Genomic DNA, 22165 nt, shown 5'->3' with positions numbered 1-22165 from the left:
CGCCCTCGAGTAACGCATAAGTATCGCCTAAACAACAAGAAAGAAATCTGGGATTTCACGTGGCAAAACAGTAATATGATTATGAGTCGAACCGTAATCAGGGACTCTGATATAATTTAGCCACCAAGGTTTTATTTAGGTAGCACTTAATTTAGGTGCCCGAGCGATTGTGCATTTCACCCGCATGAAAAGCGCACACATTGGTCAGGATCAAACTCGCAACTTTGTGCTCGGCAGCGACACGTCATAACCAATAAACTTCCGCGGTGAGTAACAACCGAAAACGATCGTTAGAGAATACTCATGCCATTCAAATTTGAGCCTCATTCATGCGGCTGCGAACGAGATTCTAAGGTCACATACGTTTGTTGTGAGCCTTACGGCACCCTGTCGGGGCCGACATCATCGTAGGACAACACGGCGTCGTATAGAGCGTTGCAGATTTTTCTTCGCTTGGGCTAAACGCATTTTTAATGGAATAATCATTTCCGGGTAGTTTACGAAGTAACCGTTGCCCTGCGAATTGGGTCACTGGCTAGGTAGCACTTGGGTATGTGGCGCAGGGTATATGCAGGAATTCAACGAACCTCTTCGATGGCAACTGGAGTAACTGGGTATGTGCCACGCTTGTGTGACAAAAAATATCCTTTAAAATTTATTTGCTGCTCATCGGGATGGAACCCGCCCCTCGCGCGAGCTTAGCGACGGCACCGCTCGCTGCAGCGGGGAGCGTTGGACAAGCGCCCGGCTGCATGCACGTTGTTCTGCCACCCTGCGTGCCTATCAGCGAGGAAAGATTGCATTCTCCCCTCTTTCCACCCTCACTCTTCTGAAGTGGTTGCCCTTGTGACAACCTGCAAAGTTCCTCGAAACTACCAGCCTTTCTCCGTGGGTCAGATGAGCAATTCGGGGGCACAGAGCACCTCGACGAATCTGCTGACAGCCTAGATACCAGTGGTACGCAGCTTGGACTTCTTCCGCGAAGAAAGAGAAAGGCGACGTGGTTGGCGTGAGCACCGGTCTCTACTCATTGCTGCCAAAGGGATTTGAGGTAGAACCGGCCCTTTGTTAGAGAGAGTGGCGCTACTAGCAGCCCCGTCGGTCTGGTGCGCTGTTCGGCACTGCTACTTGTATGCCATTACCTGTTGATCACGTCTCCCGCAAAGCAACTACAAAATTCAAAGATAGAGCTGGAAAAGCTGTTCTGCGAGACCTCGTCGTTGGTATGGACTGGTCGATGCTTGGCGTGTGCTTCGCCCTGGACAGTCAGGAATGACTTGAACAAGAAGGGGCTTGCCGAGCCACATCGATCGTTTTAACGTCTCATCGTCACTGGCTTCCTGTGTGCATTCTTTATGGTTCGTTCTTTCTACCCTTAGCGACCACTGCTTCCTAATTTTGTGCTTTGCCGATTCGAACATATTCTCGCAAGGAAAAAGACCGTGGCATCTAAATCTACGGCTCCTGAAGGACAGAGGCAACCACAGGGGTATCTTTCATTTCCATTCGATCACTGCACAACAGAGAAATTTAGATGGCATAGAATGAGATGAAGTGAAGGCCAGGGTCCGCGAGTGCTTCAGGTTTTCGGGCAAGCGCCAAGCGGGCGAGGAGCACGTGGGTGAGGAGCACGTGGAGATTAAAATCGTCTCCGACGCGATCCTCGTGCTCTCGAAGCCACTGTCCTGCGGGCCTGGTGTCGCTCCGCCGATGGCCTCACTCCGAAAAGAAGTTCGGATAATCCTGCAGCGATGTCGGGATAGCTTGAGAGCCGCAACCTGAGCAAAGCAGCGGGAAATGGAAGCGGGGTGCAACAGAAATGTCCTACGTAGACATCCTTCAAGCAAGAGCACAACTCTCTCTTCCCTAGTAGATCCAAGTGATGGAAGCATAGTAAATTCACCAGACGGAGTTCTTGCAGTGGCGAGGCAGTTTTACACGAACTTCTATGCCTAACTAGCTGCCATTCCAGTTGTCTTTCCATTCGTTTCACCAGCCGAGCTGCCGGAAGTCTGCGACTCAGCTATAGTCGAGGACGAGCTGTTTTCAGCTTTGAAGCCTATGAAGCACAATCGCAGTCCAGGATCCGATGGCCTGACAGTTAAATATTATGTGAAGTTTTGGACACTGTTAGGGAAGCCGTTCACGTTATTGGTGAACAGGCTACACAGTGAATGGCCTCTGTCAGCGTCTTAAAGAGGGGTGGCTTATTATTATCCTTCGTAAGGATGAGTGGAGAAGGACCAATTTGAGAGTATGGCTCCCTATTACACTTCAGTCCTGCGATTACAAGCCACAGCAAAATGTCTGTGAATGCGACTAACTCCAGTACTCAACACTGTTTCGGGTCCATACCAGGCATGTTGTGTCCAGGGACGTTCTACTCAGCTTCACGGTTTAGCAGTCATGGACCTTTTCCTGTGGGCAAACGCCTGGAAACATCCAGGTATTCCGTGCTCCTTCGATCCAGAGATGGCCTTCGATATCATTAGCCGCAGGTACCATTTCCGGGTTTTGAGAATGGCCGGCTTTTGCGTGGGTTTTGGGCAGATGGTCCAAGCTTTGTATTCTCGACCGACTTCTGCTGTCCTCATACAGGATCGCGTCTCAGAGGCATTCATTGTGGGACGCGGTGCACGGCAGGGTGTTCTCTCTCGCCTGCCCTCTACGTGCTCGCTTTTGAACCGCTTCTTCAGAGGTTGTCCTTTGACAGTAGAATTGGCAGGATCCTACTTCCACCAGGTTGCCCCCCGGTTTCTCGATCTCCTTGCCTACGCGGATGACTTGTCTATTGTCATCCCGGACGAGGCATCAGCTTGCACCGTCTTGGATGCCATGGAGCACAGTTACTACGCGGCGAGCTGTGCAAGTTCGAATAGGGCGAAAAGTGCAGCCATGTACTTGAACTCCACTCCGTCCAGTCCGAAGCCCGTTCATGAGCTTCCCGTGAAAACGCGGTTGCGCATTCTAGGTTTCCAATTCGATCTAGAAGGTCTCTCTCCTGAAAACTTGCAGCAAGCTAAGGAGAAGCTTGAAATCAGGATTCAGGAATTCAGCGCATTTTCATGTCCATTGACGGCTGGAGCGACCATTCTTCGCTCACTGCTGTTTTCCTTCCTTACGTACATGGCGTGTGTCACCTGTTTTAACGCGAACGAAGCTTACCTTGGAGAAGGTCCTCCTTCGTTTCATCTGGAAAGGGACAACTCGTTGTGTAGCCCAGCAGGGGCTTAAGTTGCCCAAGGATAAGGCAGGACTCGGGATTCCCGACCTGGGCAAGGTGGCTCCTGCACAACACGTCAGGTGAACCCTGGTCGTTCTTGACTCGGATAAGTTTCCTGACTCGAAGCTTTGCTTCCCTTTTTCTTAATATCCGACTGAGCTTATTTTCTTAAAGCACAGTTTCCCACTGTGCCTCGCTCAGGTTCCCCGTCGATCATTTATGCGGCGGCTGCCAACTCTCTGGTATGCCTCCCCAAAATTCACCACGGCATCGATGTAGTTTCAACTCCAATCCGAGAACTAGTCGATATCCTCACCCCAGGTCTCCCCCCACATTACCAAAGGTACAATCTGTCCATCCACAGGCCAAGGTGGAGGCTCATTACGGCCAGTTTTCTCGATGCCAGGCGCGCTACGTTGATGTACCACTGGCGCGAGGGTGCCTGTCGTTGAGAGACAGGCCTTTCACAGCCATCCTGGCTCGTCCTGCATCAGTCATGTCAACCTACATAATGACGGACAGCAGTTCTTGTGGAGGGAACGAGTGACAGCAGTCGTTTATTGGATTAGGCCACGTTGGGCGAGAGGGTTAGTGCGGAAGGCAAAGTACCACCGGGAGGGAAGGTTATCATGAAAGGAAATGTCGGCACGTTTGTGCTCGGAAGCAAAGATAAATGCGCGCACAAGCAGATATGATAGAGATTGTGCCTTTTTTGTGGTTGTCCTGAGGATATGATTCATATCTTTGATTCGCGCAGCTCTTCTCCAACGTATTGCTAGTCTTCTTAGTCTCCCAGCTGTTCCATATCGGACCGTTCGATTTTTGCACCCTTTGCCTAATCAGGCGATCCATCAGTTCGTGTTTCTTGTCGAGTGTTCATAGCAAGTTTGGTCGGCACGCTGTGTTGCGATTTTCGGGGGGCGGGTGCCGGGCCCTCACGAAGTCCTTGCGAAAGCATGGTTCCATCTCACCCGGGAGCGGCATCACTTGGGCGACAAGGAGTTTTTCGAGGTGTGGGCTCGTCCTGCCGTGATTTTTGATGAGTCACGTGGAAAGCTCTTGATTAAGCTATGATGCATGCTCCTAAGGTCGCTCGACTTCCGTCGATGCACGGGGTTTTGTTTGGCTCAGTGGAACCCAGAGCCGGAACCGATTGTGGCGCACCCCCGTGTGGTCGCGCTACTCCGCGGATGGCTTTGGTGGTCTCCATGGTTGTATGCCTTGACCTGTTCTGTGTTAAGGCAAACCGAGGGTCTGTCAGGCTTGTGTCCTGTAAGACCGACATGGCTGTTTGTGTGTTGAGCACAGCAGCTCAGTCAGGCTGCACCGCACCAACCCTCTTGTCCGGGAAGGACCGTTGGCCTGAACCCAAACCGGGGTCAAAGTACCGAATGATGTTGGATTAATGTGTACATGCAAGCTCTGGGTCGCGGCCCCGGCGGGTGCCAAGTCCTCTTCCCATCTGACAACGCCAGCCGTGGGCAAAAGTATACGGACCAAGAGTCACCGAAAAAACAGAATTTCTTTGTAATTAACATGCATAAGCAGAAACTGACGAGTTCACTAGAAAATTTTTATTGCGAGGTTTGGAATGCAGTATTTAATTTCCAGTTGCACTCACAGAGAGAGGAGAAATTTAGTTTTGTCGCACAATCCTTGGTCCCTATACTTTAGCTGACGGGTGTGCATATTGTATAAAGCTTTTAGTCTCGTCTTCGTCTGGTCGAAGAGCGCATCTCTCGCCTTCGACTCCGAGTCGCAATAACGTTTCGGCTTTGGCAACGTGCTATGTCGCTACGTTGCTTCAATGCTAAACACATTAACGTCGACATCCACCGTAACATGGGTTCTGCCAGAGTTCTTTTATAAGTTCCACCATATGCAAGCATTTTATTGCAGAATGTTAAGGCTAAGCATTTAATAATTGGGCCATCTGGGACGACATATTTGTATACAGGGTGATTTTTTTTAAGTTCTATGGAGTTTTTAAAGATCGCCTGTGGCAGATAGCATGATTGCTAACACGTGATAGCGGACATTGCTAACACGAGAAATCGAAACACATATTGAAATAGTTACCGAAAATTCAATAGGTAACTTCTCAATCATTTACTTCACTGCACATATTGCAATTTTTGAATTGTAGCCGGTGAGCTGGCGAGACGTATACATTTGAAATTAATTTCCAGGGTGACACCAGTTTCGAGATATTATTTTCCGAACTGCGCAACTAAATACATGGCCATTTCACTCAGTTTTGTGGTTCAGTGCATGAAAGTGCGTTTTGTTAAAAAAGCAAGGTGCACGACAATGCATTTGTAGGGCAACATTGATGGCGCATATCACCTAATTGGTGTCCTTCTGGAAATTCATTACAAGTGGATACGCCTTGCAAGCTCACCGTCTACGATTCGCAAGTTGCAATATGTGCCATAAAGTAATTATTTAAAGAAGTAAATATTGCATTTTCGTTAATTATTTTAATATGTGTTTCAATTTCTCGTGTAAGTAATGTAGGCCTCTCAGAATAATCCACCTCAAGCACTAGAAGTACGTTATCTGCAACTTGCTATTTTTTAAACTCAATAAAACTTAATATGATCACCCTTCATATCACTGTTTATCTGAGCGTCCAGTTGTAAAGTCCACCGACCGGTTTGATGTATTCTGATGTTTTCTAGTGCAAACACCAGCACTATGGGGGTGCAACCCAGGTGGGGAGCACCAGAGTTGTATAGTAGTGTCTCGTGTGCAAACACCAGTATTCCAGTGCTATTTGGAGAGCACAACGCTGTGGTTGCGAGCATGTCAGTGTGTTGTGGCGTAAACTTTGCGTATTGCATACCAAACTTGAGCCTTATGTTCAAGATGGCTTTCCTAATTTGGTTATGAGTAAGGTTCCTTCAATTCTGTTCTGAATTGGCTGCTCTCATTGTGTGCATGGACTTGGTCTGTGAATTACCAAGGTGGTAAATTGAAATTTACTGATGGTATTTATTTTAACATACTGTAGTTCAGGATGAGTATTGCAGCAGTGGGAGTACAAGATACAAATTTGTCAAAGTAAAACGAAAACAAGAAAATTACAAGACGCATTTAATCAGTGGTTACAAGGGGAATTCAGCAGGCGTTAAAGATCGAGCATGATCGGGTAAACCATTCCACAGTTCTGCAGCGAGGACCAAAAAAAATTGTATTTAGACGTCTCAGTGCGGGGATAAAAAGGAGACATATTCAGTCATGATGGCGTTAAGTGAATGTAGGTTTAGTGTGTGGGATGTAGCTGGGGTGCCAGCGCATGCCCGCGATGCACAATGTTTGATGCCTGGAAGTGCTTGGCCATCCTTGGTGGAGTTCAAGTACCCAGCGGTTATTTAGATTGTTCTGAGATATCTCGCACCATGTTTGAGCTCTAGTGCCGAGCGCGCCCATGAGCAGACCAATTATGTTTCAGAATTCTGCAGGCATTACTTCTATAGTACACTAACTTTCAGCCAAATATAGCATTGATATATAAAATGTTGTACCAAAAAATTGATAGAGAATGACAGAGACAGACAGAAGAAAGAGAACGGCACGAAGTTTAACTAGAGGGTAAGATCCGGTTAGCTACCCTACAATGGGAAAAAAAGGAGAGGGAGGTAAAGATACAGTAAAGTTGAGATAGAGAAAGAAAGGCAGCACAGATACACAATCGCAGTGGGTCACTGCCAGCGCGTACAGCCACCGCATGGCACAGTAGATCTTGTAGCCCCGTAATGATCAGTTCAGGCTGCAGCCGGTTGTCCAAGTCTGTTGTCTTTCAAACCTGCAAGAAAGCCCTCGTCGCTCTCAGCTGCGAGGATGACTTGGGATGTCGGCATTCTAAAATGATTTCCTCTGTTAAAGGTATTTGGCCCAAACGAGCGATCGTCTCTGTAAATTGTACAGAGGACGGTCACAGAGAAGGTGTTGAAGAGTCTTCCACGTGCGCGCGTGCGTGCATGCATGCGTGTGTATGTGTGGGTGGGGGGGGGGGGGGGTAGGAGGAAGGAGAGTGCGTAGAATAGAGACAACTACTCGCGTTGAAACACCAGCCAAGATTGGTGCCACAGCTGTCTGTGGAGAGACGCTCATCGGCACAGCACGCACGTATATGCAAAGAAGACACATAAAGCAAGACCATAAAACATTTGCACACCGCATGCACATGTAGTTTACCGATCATGCCTACGCAAAGTTTTCTCATTCCGGTTGATACGTTGTGCTTGTTGAAGCAAGGAGACATGCTTCTGCAGCGTGCAATATTGGACCGGTCTTGTTCTGTTTATGTACCTCTCACGGCAGCTCATAAGCAGAGTGCGGGATTTGTTTTTAATTGAAAGAGCAGTTATGGAACTGTTCTGTCTGGCTTTACTGCCAAAACTTTTGACGTTACATCAGTCAATTCTTTTCATACATGTTCAACCTCAACAAACATTTTATACAGTTATTTATTTATTTATTTACTTACTTATTGAACTGCAAATACGCATTTTAAAGTGCGTTACTGTCCGAAAGAGGGACAGTGGACAATGGTAGCGGATGGCGCAGCACTGCAGCCTTTGAAAGACTACAAGCAATAAGGGATTAGGATCGAATGAGTGACTGATCAGACTTTTTTATTCAACGTTACAAGAAAAACAAGCTACATTTTAAGCACCAAAGCGGGAGGTAAGTGGTTCAGATGTTGGTATGAAATAGAGCAATTGCTGTAGCGGCTTTTGTCGGATGTGTATGAGTGTGAGACAACCAAATGTTGCACAAACGCCCCTCTCACTCTCCTTCCCGCTGGCCCTCTGAATGTACAAGCAACGATCGACGCTCCACTTACAAGTGTAATGCAATAATTCCGATGGCTTTCTTTTTTGTTTGCAAGATGAGATGATGTTTAGTTTTTTGAAATAATATAGTACTATACTGGCAGAACTACACGGCAGCTATATGGAAGTGTCAGTGATGCTTGATTAGGGCACAGCGTGCGGAACGCAGTTTGAGCCAATCTCCCCAAAAGTAAAAGTTGGATGCGGTATATATGCCCGATCACAGTGTCTTTATTAGAAAAAATAAACGCAAGAGATTCATTTGTGGGATTGGACTTGCATAGAGCAACACTGGCGCTATGAAAAACGACGTACTGGTGGGCTGTGGAATAAATCTGACCACCTAGGATTTTTTTTTTAAGTAGGCCCAAGGCCGGTATACGATCAAGTCTTTTTTTTTGCATTTCCCTCTCATAGACATGCGGCCACAGCACTTTACGAGGGAAACGGCATTACAATTTGTTTAGGTAAGACTGACGCAAAACAAGCTATTTTAGAAGTAGCACTGCCAGCTTTCTCAAAATGCGTTTGATACTGTTCCTTTGAGAGGTGCTAATGAATCGACGTCGTTTTGAAGATGACCGTTCTGGAAACCTTGTTCACGCCAACTTCATTTTATAGAACAATCTTTTTTTTTATTTAACAGTCTTGATGCTGCCTTTTCCTCTCCAAGCTTTCCTTCAAATTCCGTGTTCCTTGTGCAGTGCCTTGAGCGTCACATTCAAAATGCTCATCCCGTCCTCAGAAACGCTGACGTCGTGTCTGGCTTCTTGAAACCAAGGCGCAGTGACCTGCGAGCGTAGCAAGGAAGAGAGAGTGCGAAAAGCAAAATAAAACATCATGTTGTAATCTCGTGCCGTGAGTGACTGCTACGAGGCGTGAGTTTCCGATTACGTACCGATTCTAAACCGATACTATTCCTTTTGCTACTTGGTCAGTGCTCCGAGTGACACTGCGCCTACGCTTTCTCCGGTACCGGCCGGTACATGTAAAGCCCCTCTATAGTTGTTTCCGCCGACCAGTTTAAGTACCGCCAGAGTCCTTCAATGTTTCGAAGGACTCTAGAACCGCCAACCAGCCCTCCTCCTCTACGCTCCTCTCTCGCTCACTTCCTGAGCTTCTGGCGTGAAGCGGAATTTACGTAGTCCCTGCTTCTAGCTTTAGACGGAAGCGACGTCACTCCTGCATCGAGGTGCGAGCGTGCGACAATCGAAAATTCGGAAACCAGGAATCCCGGAAGTGGAACGACCCGAAAAGGAAACCCCGCAAGTGGAAATTGAGGAAAAGTGGTATGAGAGGCCAATCAGGGAACAGCGGCGCATAGCGAAAGTTACTTAGCAAAAGCGGCAGCGCGGGGCGTGGATAGAGGGGCGTTACGTGCAGGCAGTGGTAAGCGATAAGAAAGCAATATTCTGTAAAAAATTATTCAGAAACTACACTGCAGTTGACTAAGTAGGCGTAAGCATTGTGCCACTTGCTCATATCCACGCATGCGACGTGACGCAGGTCTGCGTAGCTATCGCTCCTTATCAACCTTATCAGGATTGCGCTAACAAGTCGTTATCAGCGTTTAGCGGCGTATACCCATCCGCGTATAACCATTATCAACCATGATCACACCCATATAACCCCTCATCGCTCCTTGACACCCTTATCAACTCATTGACTGTTTATGTGCCTGTGTTGCGCGACGCGGAGCCCATGAGTCCTGAAAGGCTGGTGGCCTTTCGGTCGGCGAGGGAACACCCAACGGAAGGCACATCCCACGACCACTTAAACGCACTGGGTAAGTGGAGTGTTTGGCATTAAATTTTGGCAAAGCCTGAATTTCCCTGGCGTCTACAAGACTATAAGTCGGCTGTACACGTGGGCTTAGAGATGGCGTTTATTGCACCATCACGAACACTTTCAACAGAGCATTGATACAAATTGTTCTACTTTGACATTTGTTTTGTACTGGCGCTACAGTAAGTTTAATAAAACCGACACTTGGGCGAGTTGGTCAGACATATTTGAAACAGAACAGCGCGGTGTTCACGGGTACAAGCAGAGAGAAACGACACGAACGAGCGCTCACTTGCAAGTCAGCGCTATTCCGTGTCCTTTCTCCCTGCTTCTCCCCGTGAACACCACGCTGTTCTGTTTCAAATAAGTTTATACTGTTGAGATGTATTCACCTTCGGCAAGCATGGGCCGTTAGCCCAGTGGGTAAGACTATCGGCTCCGGCGCGTAGGGTCACCGGCTCGAAACTCAACGCCGCCATCGGTTTTTCTTTGAATTTTTTTTCTTTCGAATTGATTCTGTTTTTCTTTACGGAGCGCATCGTGTTATGCGCTACGGAATGACAGACACACCGACGGACAGATTTCCTGGGTGAATGGCCTAAGAATGCGTGCTCATTAAAAATGCACGCCTTTCGGATTTCTCCATAAACAGTATTCGCCACGCCTCTTGGGTGCATATAGCGCATATATTGTGGGACGGTCCTAGCGTACCAGGCGGTCAGTGACAAAGTTGGATGTGTCAAACCGGTGACGTCAAGAGTGCCGCAAATGTAGCCCCTGTTCGACGCATCGAGTGTGGCCCGCAGTATCACGGCGTTCAACTGTTGCAGCATCGCATGCACACAAGTGCGCGGCGAGCGAGCGCCTAATGTTTGACCAAAAGCGCAAACTCGCCGCTCTATAATTTCTTTCCCTATAGTTCTGTGTTCAGAGAATCCTAAATGCATGCCCACCTGCATGGCAGACTGCAAAGCTAGCACATGGTGCATTCCGGCTTCGTCCTGAAATGGGACTTGTTCGGCGCCACTCGTTACGCTGGCTGCGCCGTGCACTTTATAGACTGTAGCGCCTCCACGTTTCGCTGGCGTATCGTTAACAGCACCGAGCGTGGCCGCGCTCCCAGTTGCGCCACACTATATGCTATTGTTACTAAATTATATGCGCTCGCCCCCCTTACTCAATCCCCATGTAGGGGCCTTAATAGTTATTTTACAAAAACGAATATCCTTGCCTTTAAAGCAGTGCGTTCGTTGTTTTTAACAATGCCATGGCAGTCTAATACGCGTATGCCATTCGTGACCTGAATGTGCCCGGCAAGCTGCTTAAAACGAAAGAAAGACACGCAAAATTGGTTTCTATCGTTGTCTGGGGACAAGATACGGCCCAAAGATTTCTAACTTTAAAATGTAATGAAAGTAATCCTTACATTATAGGGACCATGACGTTATGCAAGCTGTATGCAGACATGGTGGTGCATCAGGGGAACTTTCAATGGGTGATCTAAGGCGCAGCCCGATACAAGTGCATATTAAGCAAACTGGTGTCGTGATAGGACATATCACGTCATCGGATGACAATCACAGAAAGAAAACCAACGAGGTTTCTTCCGAATACAGGAATAGTAGTGGATAAATATTTGTTGAGGAGTCAGATATGAGCAAAAACCTTGCTTTGTGCAGTAAGTCCAGCACATATTTGTAGGGGCTTTTTATACACCACTGGAATTGTGGCTGGCTGTATAATTGTAGTTGTGAGCCGGGTTACTGGAAGCGGCAGACATTACTCGCACGAGAGTTCGAAGTGAATCATTGCCTAATTAAGAAATTGTCACTAATTAACTTCCTTAATATTTCCCTTTGCGCCTGATATTCCAACTTACGATTTCTAGCCGGTTAGCTTGGGAGACATATCCACATAGAACGGCTTCTGAGGATCGCACCAGTTTCAATACAGAGAGGGAGAGAGAAATCATAAAGTAAAGGCAGGGAGGGAAAAAGATATGCGTCGCGAGACTTGCTACAAAAATACTTGACTTATTGCTTGACTTACTTCTGTAACGGACTGCCGCTTTAGGCATTTAAGCACAAAGGAGATGAGGCTGGCTGGAGCTGAGATTTAGTTTAGTTGGTTATTCACGACCGTCAAATAAGAGCGTGTAAAAAACAAGGGCCAAAAGTAGAAGATACATACAGGGCTGTGTACGTCCTTTCTGCGTTCATCCCATTTTTCTTCACGCGAGATCAAAAAGAAAAGAGAGCTGCATCACTCAAGTATTTCGTCCCACACCTTGTGAACGAATATGCCCGCAACTGATGTCATTCTGAAAATTCGTTTCAAATAGTTACGCCTTGCAAACTCACCCGATACAATTCGTAAATTGCATTACGTGTCGTAATGCAACTTATTAGAAAGTTAATAATTTATTTCTTAATTAGTTGATTGTGTATTTCGATTTCTTGTGCAAGTAAAATCATCCTCTTTGAGTAGCCCAGCTCAATGGCAAAAATACAGAATCTGCCATAGGCGAATTAAAAAAAAAAAAACCTTCTGCATGGTTTAAAAAAAGACTTCCGGTACAAGTAAAGCAGGCGAACATAGTACCCCATTCCAGGTTGCCACGCCAACTCTTACCCGATAACTTTTTGTAGAGCGCCCCCAGAACGAGATTGCCCCCGAGCACTTTTGTTTCGTGTTTTTAATATTACTTCGGTTTAGTCTCGCCTTGAATTGCTATTTGGTAACATCGTTTTCTTTTTTCTCAGTGAACGCGGAGGCTGCATGTACTAAGGGCCACGTTAGTTTGATCCTCAGATCAGAACGAAATAAATGTAGACATGAAGCACTTTCTTTTCTTTTTCTTTTTAGGAATTAAGTTCTCTTTCTCTAATCGCCTCTAGCACACTGCTGCATAGAAAACACACATTTTTCATTCGCGACACCACTCCCTGTATGGAGCAATCCCATGGAACTATTTCTTTACCTATGCTCACGCTATCGTGGATAACATGGCGTCAAGGACGTGCACGAGATTAAGACGAAAAAACAAAAGCCGTAACTTTCAACTCAACTTGCACTGGAAAATGCTCGGCCAGTGTATGTTGAGTTGAAAGCTAATGCTTATGTAGTGTTGGCTTGCTCTCAGTCCAATCTGTGGAGCTTTTATATTCTCGAAAGTGTTACACCAACCCGGCTGCACTCCTACACTTTTGATGCGTACGCTACACGCCAACATTCTTTCACGATACTCAGCTGCGCAATCAACCAAGAAATTGACGGGGATTCAATGTTCTCTAATGCGCTGCCTAAAAGTCCCAACTGGTCAAGTAAATTTCCGCTTCTCTTATTGAAGAAACAAACAAAATAAATAATCTGGTATTACTAAGGCGATCAAGTAAGGATGTCATTTAAAAATTTCAGTTCCCCTTTGTGTCACTTTTCGTTATATCATATGGATATGAATCGTTTTGTTTAGAGCCAAGCGTCTGCAAAGGAAGGAGAAATAATTAAGCTGCTACAGTAGCGTACATTTCTCTAAAGTTCCCAAAAAGAATCAAAAGCGAAAGGAGAAGAGGAGTTGGTTTAAGCTCAGCTTACATAAACGTCGCCCTTGTTTCTGTTTTTGAGAACTTAGCTTTCTTACTTCACAGTGCCTTCTGAAATGAATTTCGTACAGGCCCTCGAAGAAGCGTTATGACAGTCCCTAATTTTGCATCTCGCTTTAGAAGGTAAATGAGCGAACGAATGATACAGCCAAAACAGAAGCAAATGGAACGCTGAGAACTCAATACAAGGGACGGACATGCTCTGAGACAAACATGTTATTTTGGTTACTCGCGAAAGAACGCAGGATTTAACAAATAGAATTTGGTACACAACTGGCAAAAGCACCTGATAGCATAGATGCTTTGCATGAGTAGCAGTCACTGATTATTCTGAAGTGCCCAATTGTTTTTTTTTTCTCACAAGGTAGGCAATGATTCTGACAAGGCACACTGAGCGAGGATGCTCCGAGGAAACGAAGGGCTCGATAATTTCACTCAGCCGCAGCAAATAGATGAGCAAAGCACGGAAAGCCTACAGGAAAGGAACTACTTTAAAATTTTAATTTAGTTCTCCAAGTAATCACGCGTTCAAAGTTGTTTTATGGTTACTTTTAATGAGCGATTAGTGAATGCAAATCAGAACGAAAGTTAATTTCCACAGTGCCTGCATTGGCTGCGTACGGCTGACAAAGCATTACATTTTCAGACACAAGAAGGCACACTGCATTGATGCCATTCGCTAAAATTACCGATGTCAGCTGCAGAGTCTCCTACGCCTGAACCTCCGGTGCACGATAAAGTTTGAACGCGCTTCAAGGGGAAGCCTACTCGAATCGCGACCCGTATTGTGGGCCGCACTATAAGAACGCTCGCCCTTGCAAGGTCCCCCTCGCACGGACTCTCTTTGACTGATCTGGTCGCCTCGCCCATCGCCACAGTGAGTGCGGTCCGCAAGTGTGTCCGTGAATGCCACGTCGGCGACGTGTAGGCGACAGTGCAGTTACTGGTCTATGTTAGAAACTCAAGCAGGCCAACGTGTCGGTTTGATTGAACGCACCCCTAGTGTGTACCTGCCGGGTCTGAGTATCTTTCAGTATTCGTCTCTGGACGATGTCATGAATTTGCTTCTGCGTCCCGCAGTGCGCACAGATGCTCTGGCGATAGGAAGGCCTTCTTCATCCATTACGATGCCACGTACGCCTGCGGAAAGCAGCAAAGAATCACGAGTGGTGAAATAACACGGGCGACCAACATAACGGATATTAAAACCAATATTCAAAAGACTAGGCTAAGCGAGATAACTTGGTTACGTACATAGTAAGATGGGTCGCAAACTGCATTGTCAGTCAGATAGTACAGATTTAAGATGCTAACGTCAGGAATGCAGGTTGACTGAAAAAGAACACGTCACTAGGCGCATCTTAAAAGCGATTAATATGCACATCATAGCTCTTCCATACCACGGCGCTTGACACCACCCAGTTCACCACAAATGTGAGTGGGTTTCTTGGAGAATCACAAAGCTGTCCTTTCGGAAAATATATTGCGCCAAAGCAATTTTAAATTTTCTTTAGGTCCCGAATCTGCAGAATTGGTTAAGACGGACATCTTAGCAGGGGGGGGGGGGGAGGGCGAGATGCCGGGTCAATGGTGACGGCCAGGGGTTTCTTTGCCCTTCACCCACATATTGGTACACGAGGGCATTTAATGCCAACGCCACTGTCGAGAATCGAACCGGAGACCTCCTACTCGGTAGCAGGGCGCTATAGTCACTGATCTGCTGAGGCTGGTGCAAGTTACAAGTGGGCGGATATAAAGGGCTTGCAAGAACAGCGTCATTTGAAAATAACTTTAAACTGCAATTTGATGTTGTGCAGTCTTTGCTGTCTTTCCTGAAACCTGTATTAAATGTCGTTATTTATCCGTCTGTTTTCCATACGTTCTTAAATTATGCTATAGTGCATTATAACAAGAAACATCAGGGGGGGAGAAGAAGGCTCGCTTTTATGGTCAGATATTTGCACAAGATACATACAACTCGTGAACGTGAGCCTTATCAACGTTCACCTGCACGTAGACCTAGCCATAGAGTAAGGAAAATAAATGATATCTTGACCTACGTTTAGCTGTGTTTCGTGGTTTTGGTACCAAAGCACTATTATTTAATGTTGAATGGTTTTCCAACTCGCTCAGTTATTTCACATTTTTTGTCCTCATCGCAAGACATTTGGCGGGGAATAGAAATTGGGCCGGCCCATTTTCGCCCACGGCCCGTAAGGTACGGCAACATCTCGTAGATTTTCAACGTTGCGCTTGTAATGTTACAGAGGTAAATGATATAAAAAATGTCTATACTAATATTGTTCGCCCATAGTAAATGCCGAGTGTGGGAGGTACTTCAGAAGGCTGTTTCGGGTCGCCTTCAGCATCAACATGCTCGCACTATCAGCCTATGCGTTTACTTTCGTCTTCACCAACCGCTTGAATCGACTATAGGGGAAAAGCTGGGCGAGAAAAATGGCAACCGTAAGACATCCCCATGTTGCTAGCTCTACTTTTTGCAACGATAAAGATATTGAAAATAGGATGCACGAAAAAGCATTTCCAGGCAACACGTATATAAGGACAAGTTGCAAAGTTTATTCTGTATGCATTTTAGAAAAATGCGATTGTTTATAAAATAGCACTGCAATATATTTGGTGCGCGAAAGAATGCGTTTGAAGGCACCTGAACAAGATGGGGCCGTCCTACTGAGGGAGGCTCTGGCTCCCATTGATTTCGCGTCTCGTCAGAATTGCGTGTCTCGCCTGAGTGCAACATGGACGCGCCCTTGCGGTTAGCGGTTTCAGTGCATGGTCGCTATGAGGAGCGTTTCCTCTAGAGGTGGTAATAATAACTCCATGCCAGAACGAGCAACCTGTCTAGGCCGCTTAATTCAGGTTATCAGCTTCCGGTCTGATAGAGGAGATGAGTCCGCACGCTTTTCTAGCCACCTTAGATGCTCCGTCTAGGAGATCGCCACCATCTTGAATTTCGCAAAATCTGTTCTTGGAGCGACATAACCGGTTATGGTCAAACTTCATATAATACAAAGTGAACTAAGTGGCGCTAGTGGTCAGATGCCATTCACGTGGTTGTGTTTGTCCAGCAAATGGAGTACGATGAGTTAAAACTCTAAAACGCGAAATGTGGCCGTTGTAGAGTAGCTGTAAGTGGCGGAATGAACAGCCAAGCTTTCTGTGCCCGCTTCGCTATCCGAAACTCTTAAGGAAGAGATTTGCTTTCCTCACAGCGCCTACGCGACCACAGAGTGACTGGCTGGGAATATCTTCGGCCACGTCGCCCTCCCCCTTTGGCGTCCCCAGTTCCCAACATACACTCGCCACGCTGCTATGCATGGACACCGCGTCACGGAGAGGGAGTTTAAAACAATGTTCAAGCAACTCGTTCAAAACTGCTGCTCCGAAAGCACTAGCCAACATTAACACTCCCTATGTGATTCAAGCATGCTCTAAATGAAGCCGAAATCAAGCAATAATTCAGGCTGGCGGTGGTTTTATTCACCAGCCTTAGAGAACAGTGAAAAAAAAGTGTAAGAAATTGGAATGAATGTTTATATTTTTTAGATTCTTGACTGAAATAAAGTTAGTAATCTGAAGTCACTATGTCATGAAATTTTTGGGCACCGTGTATGGAGTGTTTTGCGAATATGGATTAGTTTGATACTATCTTTTGTGGATTTCAAGCTCGGTTATTTTTTCTGGCTGATGTAAGAGATCGAGAGTACAATACTTGTTTTTAATTTTGAGGAGTAAAACGTGTAGGGGCACATTAAAGCTATTCCTTCGTCTTTTTTGTTTTGTATTGTGCAGCCTGCGTATTTGACAAAATTTCACCAGGTAACCCTCTCATTTACCGTCTAATTGCTTTTCGTGGGGATCAACGCTCGGTAATAAGAATGTAGGTATATGGAGCGCCATTGGAAATTCGTTTTCCGCGTTTAAAAGAAATAATAATAATATTTGGGGTTTTACGTGCCAAAACCACTTTCTGATTACGAGGCACGCCATAGTGGAGGACTCCGGAAAATTTTGACCACCTGGGGTTCTTTAACGTGCACCTAAATCTAAGCACACGGGTGTTTTCACATTTCGTCCCCATCGAAATGCGGCCGCCGTGGCCGGGACTCAATCCAGCGACCTCGTGCTCAGCAGCCCAACACCATAGCCACTGAGCAACCACGGCGGGTTAAAATAAAAATATATTTGATCAATATTTCAGAGCGAAAATAGTATGTCTCGATTCAACCAAGTGCATGATTGGATATGTTTTTACCAGAACCAACAAAACGCTCAATGAACGGCTAAAAATAGGCCTGGATGGAGTTTTCAGGAAAGTTAACGTTGTCTGCTCGTGATGGGCTACGTTATCTGCCTGTGAAGAGATTTCACAAAGCGAGTGTCCTAAACACCTAACTGAGCTCATATTGAACCTAAAAAAGAGGACCATTCGTCCTACTGAAATTTTCTAAAAATTCGAAACATTAGAAATCTCAGCGCATAAAAAGCAGAGTTTATCATATATTGCTTAAAAATGTTTGCGGGTAGTCGACCTACTCTGTAAAGTACAGCAAGGCAAATTGTAATAGTTGTGACAATACTTGTTTTCGACAATGCTTTTTCACACACTTGGCATTGCGGTTGACGGAAAAATGCCAAGAATGCTCACGTTGCTAAAATCTTGTCATTGCAATGTATATATTGGGAGAAGCGGTCTACGTCACTCCAAAGTCTGTCTCTCCATAACAAGGAAAATATGATCGGAACAGTGGACGTGTTTGAGTATTCTTCTGTCTGGTTCGTTTTATATAGCGCTTGTAAAGCAAGCATCAGTGGTGTGTGCGAGCGACGTCAAAAGTTTGCGCCTTTGAAAGTGGTGGACACCAATCCAGAAGCTGCTTGTACCAGTCTGAAAAGCCTATGGGCATCTGGTTGTGGGGTTCGAAGCACCCACCTGCCACAGCCGACCAAGACATTTTATGCAGTCAACAAACACTCAGCCACATTTTTCACTAATATTCACAGTACATGAATATCCATTGCTGAATCCATCCTTATTTTGGTCAAAACCTTTGGGATGTGGCCATTTTGCATCAATTACTCAGAAACAAAGTTGTGTTGAGCACAGTTTCAAACTAAAATTCAGGAAAGAGAATCCTGGCTTTAGCGTCTGCGCCCGCCGTGCTGGTGTGATGGGTGTTTCCCCAGCCTAGTAGTCATGGACAGCCTACGTGTGTTTGTCCCAACTCCCTCCTTGTGGCTTCGAACAGACGTAAAGAAGATAATTTGCAATCGCAAATTATGCTCCAATTTCAGGCATACTGCTCTTTGCATAACAATTTACAGAATACAAATTGTGGAGAACATCGGAAATGTTTGCGCACACCGGGTACTAGGGAATCCATGTAACCTATAGGCTTAGTGACACGCCTATTCGAAAAAGATATATTTTCTTGTGCGCTGTCAAAATGACATGATAATATGTATTAGTAGTAAGCTTGAAGCACTTAACTGCTTTAATGACGTTGCGAGTGTAGGCGGCAACACAACAAAACTAAACATACCAATAAAAGAACGTAGCCGTGTTTTAACGAAGCCGCGTGCTATTAGGAAGAAAATGCCATCGAGTTCCCATCAATCCTGTGTTGCCTTAACGACATCAGTTGTTAACTTTTTTTTTCTGGAAGTGTTAGCATATGAGTATAGAACTCTAAATCTCGATCAAGAAGAACACATCCAAAATAAAAAAAAATGTCGATGAACTCACTTTGACGCCATCTACGAAGTCTGATGCTCCTGTGGCAAGCGATACTTCTACATAAACATTGACGGGATAGATGCCACCCAAGTTGTACTTTCAGTGACAGATTATGTGCGCTTGATCACCGCTTGAAGTGCATAAGTTGCTAGTTATACAGGAGGCATACATTAGGTAGAGCGTCTAGTTGAATGCAGAAACGCACATCGAAGCACATTACTCGCACATTATACAGCAGGACAACTGACGATATTGCGATAGGCACGGCCAATGCCCTTTGAAAGAAAAGTCGACACTAGACCGATATAGTTACGCGATGGACAGACAAACTTTACTTTGATATGATTGTCATGCGTCCGCCTCCAAAGCCTCACATATGCATTACCAGTTGAACTATATCGCATTCCTACGAGTATGGTGCACCAATATGCAAGGAAATACCACATATCCTTAAAATCAGCAAAAACGTTCTGTCTTCTAAATAAAAAAAAATGTCATACCGCGGATTTATCGGCACAATAACTGCACGGTAAGCAGCAGTGAAAGGCTTTTTGAATGGTATTTGTGGAAGTGGAAGCTTAAACACGGAGTGTTTCATTTTATATTGGTTGATTGCGTACGTTATGATGAACAGCAAGTTTTTTGAAGAAAGAGGAGGATCATGCACTCGCCTTTATGAACTTCGCCTAAGTAATCGATAAGGGGCTTCTTGTTCTCCTCCCACATGCGCGGCAGCGCACTGCTGTTCGGGAACTTGCAGCGTGAAAGCTCCAGCATCACATCCAGACAGCCTTCGTGGATGTAGTTGTAGTCAGCCATGCTTCCTGCACAAGACGACGCCGAGATGATTCAGCGATGCAGTGGTTTTCAAAGTTTCTGTCATTGCGAGCTCTTTAACTCAATCCCATCCTTCACCCTAGCTCAGTGGCTATGGCGTTGCACTGCTGAACATGAGGTCCCGGGTTCAATTCCGGCTACGGCGGCCGCATTGCGATGGGAGTGGAGTACAAAAACACTCATGTGTGTGTGTGTGTGTGCATTGGACGCACGGTAAAGATTTCCAGGTGGTATAAATTAATCCTGATTCCAGTGCTATAATGTGCCTCATAAACAGATCGTTGTCCTGGCAGGTAAAACCCCAGAATTAAAATTTATCCACTCCGATGATACTCAGTAATCTCTCAAATACATTACTCTGTTCTTAATATATTTGGTCGAAAAAGAAGGATGCCAAGAAACAGTGGGCAAGGCAGCACCCGAGCGATGCAGTCACGGCTAAACCTGTTCGTCTTTTGCATGCAGGTCTTTGCCTCGTACATCGACACTGCTTCTTTTCATCCCGTCGACGGTCAGTGTGCTGCGCCGTGGAATGAACGACATCACCATGTGCCAGTGACGATGCTCTTCCATGCCAACACTGGATTTCGCAACGACACCGATGGCTGCTGCACAGAACGTTATCGGCATTCACCATGGCTATCCCAAGTAACATGGACATCATCAAATTTCTTGGAAACCGCCCCTCAAGATTTCTTCGCCAGTGGGCAAGGCAGCACCCGAGGGATGCAGTCACGGCTAAACCTGTTCGTCTTTTTCATGCAGGTTAGTAGATATCGCAATTCCTGTGAATTTAAAAGTGATTCCCTCTGTTTGGTTGTGCTGCCTTGCCCAGGCGTCTTGCTTGAATGTTTTGCTGAATGTTTTGACTCATTTTGTCTGCTTGCACTGTTGTTAAGCGGGGACGTTGAACTTAATCCAGGCCCAGGGATAGCAGATCAACTCGAGGAAATTCTCCAAAATCAAAAAGCTTCTTCATGTGAAATAAAGGCTATCGGAGTTAAGCTAGACTCGCGCATTACCTCGACAAACGTGGGATTGTCTTCCATTGAAGGTAAACTGGAAGTGCTTTCACAGACAGCTAAAAGGATGGAGACATGCGAGCAAACGCTTGTGGAACTAAACGAAGAGATTGCTTCACTAAAGAGAAATGTGGACAACATTGAAAATTATTCTCCACGAAACAATCTGCTTGTGTATGGGACTCAGGAGTCTGAAGCAGAGACGGTAAATTAAGGAACATATTCTAACAGAAATTTTTCAACGTAAACTTGAAATGAAAGTAAAGAGCTTAGAAAGTTTACACCACGCCTAGGAAGAAAAGCGGTAGGAAAAGCGCGTCCGGTGATTATAAGGTTTTTTGACTTCACTGAAAAAGCGGAACTTCTCAGAAATGCTTCGAAGCTGAAGGGAACTCAAATGTACATTTCGGAAGACTTCTCACCTAGGCTAAGAACAATCAGAAAGCTACTCTGGGCTACTGCTAAAGATAAGGAACCTGAGGATAAAGTGTACCTTAAGTATGATAAATTAGTCATTAACAAAGAGGTCTACGCGTGGGACGAAAGGAGAAATCAAAGGTTTAAAGTACCTGAAGCTGCTTCACGCGGTATTGATCACAGCTATGAGAGCGGTGTAACGAAAGCCTCACAACAGGGGAAAATGCAGGTCGTCCGCGAAGGAAACGCGCCAATGCTTCTAGTATTTGACAAGCCACAGGTTCAGAATCACTGCCTTTTTTTTACGCCCATGGTTCTTCGAATCAAGCGAAGCATAAACCGCCATCGATTAATATTAATACCGGTAGTTGTCGTGACGTCAAGACGACCCCATCGCCAGATACGTGCCAGTTACGTGTGATATGCCTGAATGCTAGAAGCATTGTAAACAAAATAGATAGCCTTGAAGTTCTGCTCATTTCTTACGATCCTCACCTACTGGTGATTTCCGAGACATGGTTACATAGCGGTATTCTTGATGAAGAAATTGTGCCTCCGGACTACGTCATATACAGACGCGATCGTGGCTCACGTGGTGGAGGCGTTGCTGTGATTGCGAAACGTGCAGTAAGCGTAACGCTGCTTGAACAAATTGATCAGCATAAAAGTTTGTTGTTGCA

At 45.7% G+C, this 22165-nt stretch overlaps 1 pseudogene; it reads right to left on the bottom strand.

The window, feature by feature from the left end:
- Nucleotides 1–18280: 18280 nt before the first annotated feature.
- LOC135921221 (carboxypeptidase M-like) overlaps nucleotides 18281–22165 on the bottom strand; it is a 38386-nt pseudogene continuing 34501 nt past the window's right edge.

This window comes from Dermacentor albipictus, unplaced genomic scaffold (assembly GCF_038994185.2).
Source record: "Dermacentor albipictus isolate Rhodes 1998 colony unplaced genomic scaffold, USDA_Dalb.pri_finalv2 scaffold_34, whole genome shotgun sequence".
In the NCBI taxonomy this organism is placed as follows: domain Eukaryota; kingdom Metazoa; phylum Arthropoda; class Arachnida; order Ixodida; family Ixodidae; genus Dermacentor; species Dermacentor albipictus.
The sequence above is the reverse complement of the archived record's forward strand: the minus strand, read 5'-3'. Positions and strand labels throughout refer to the sequence as shown.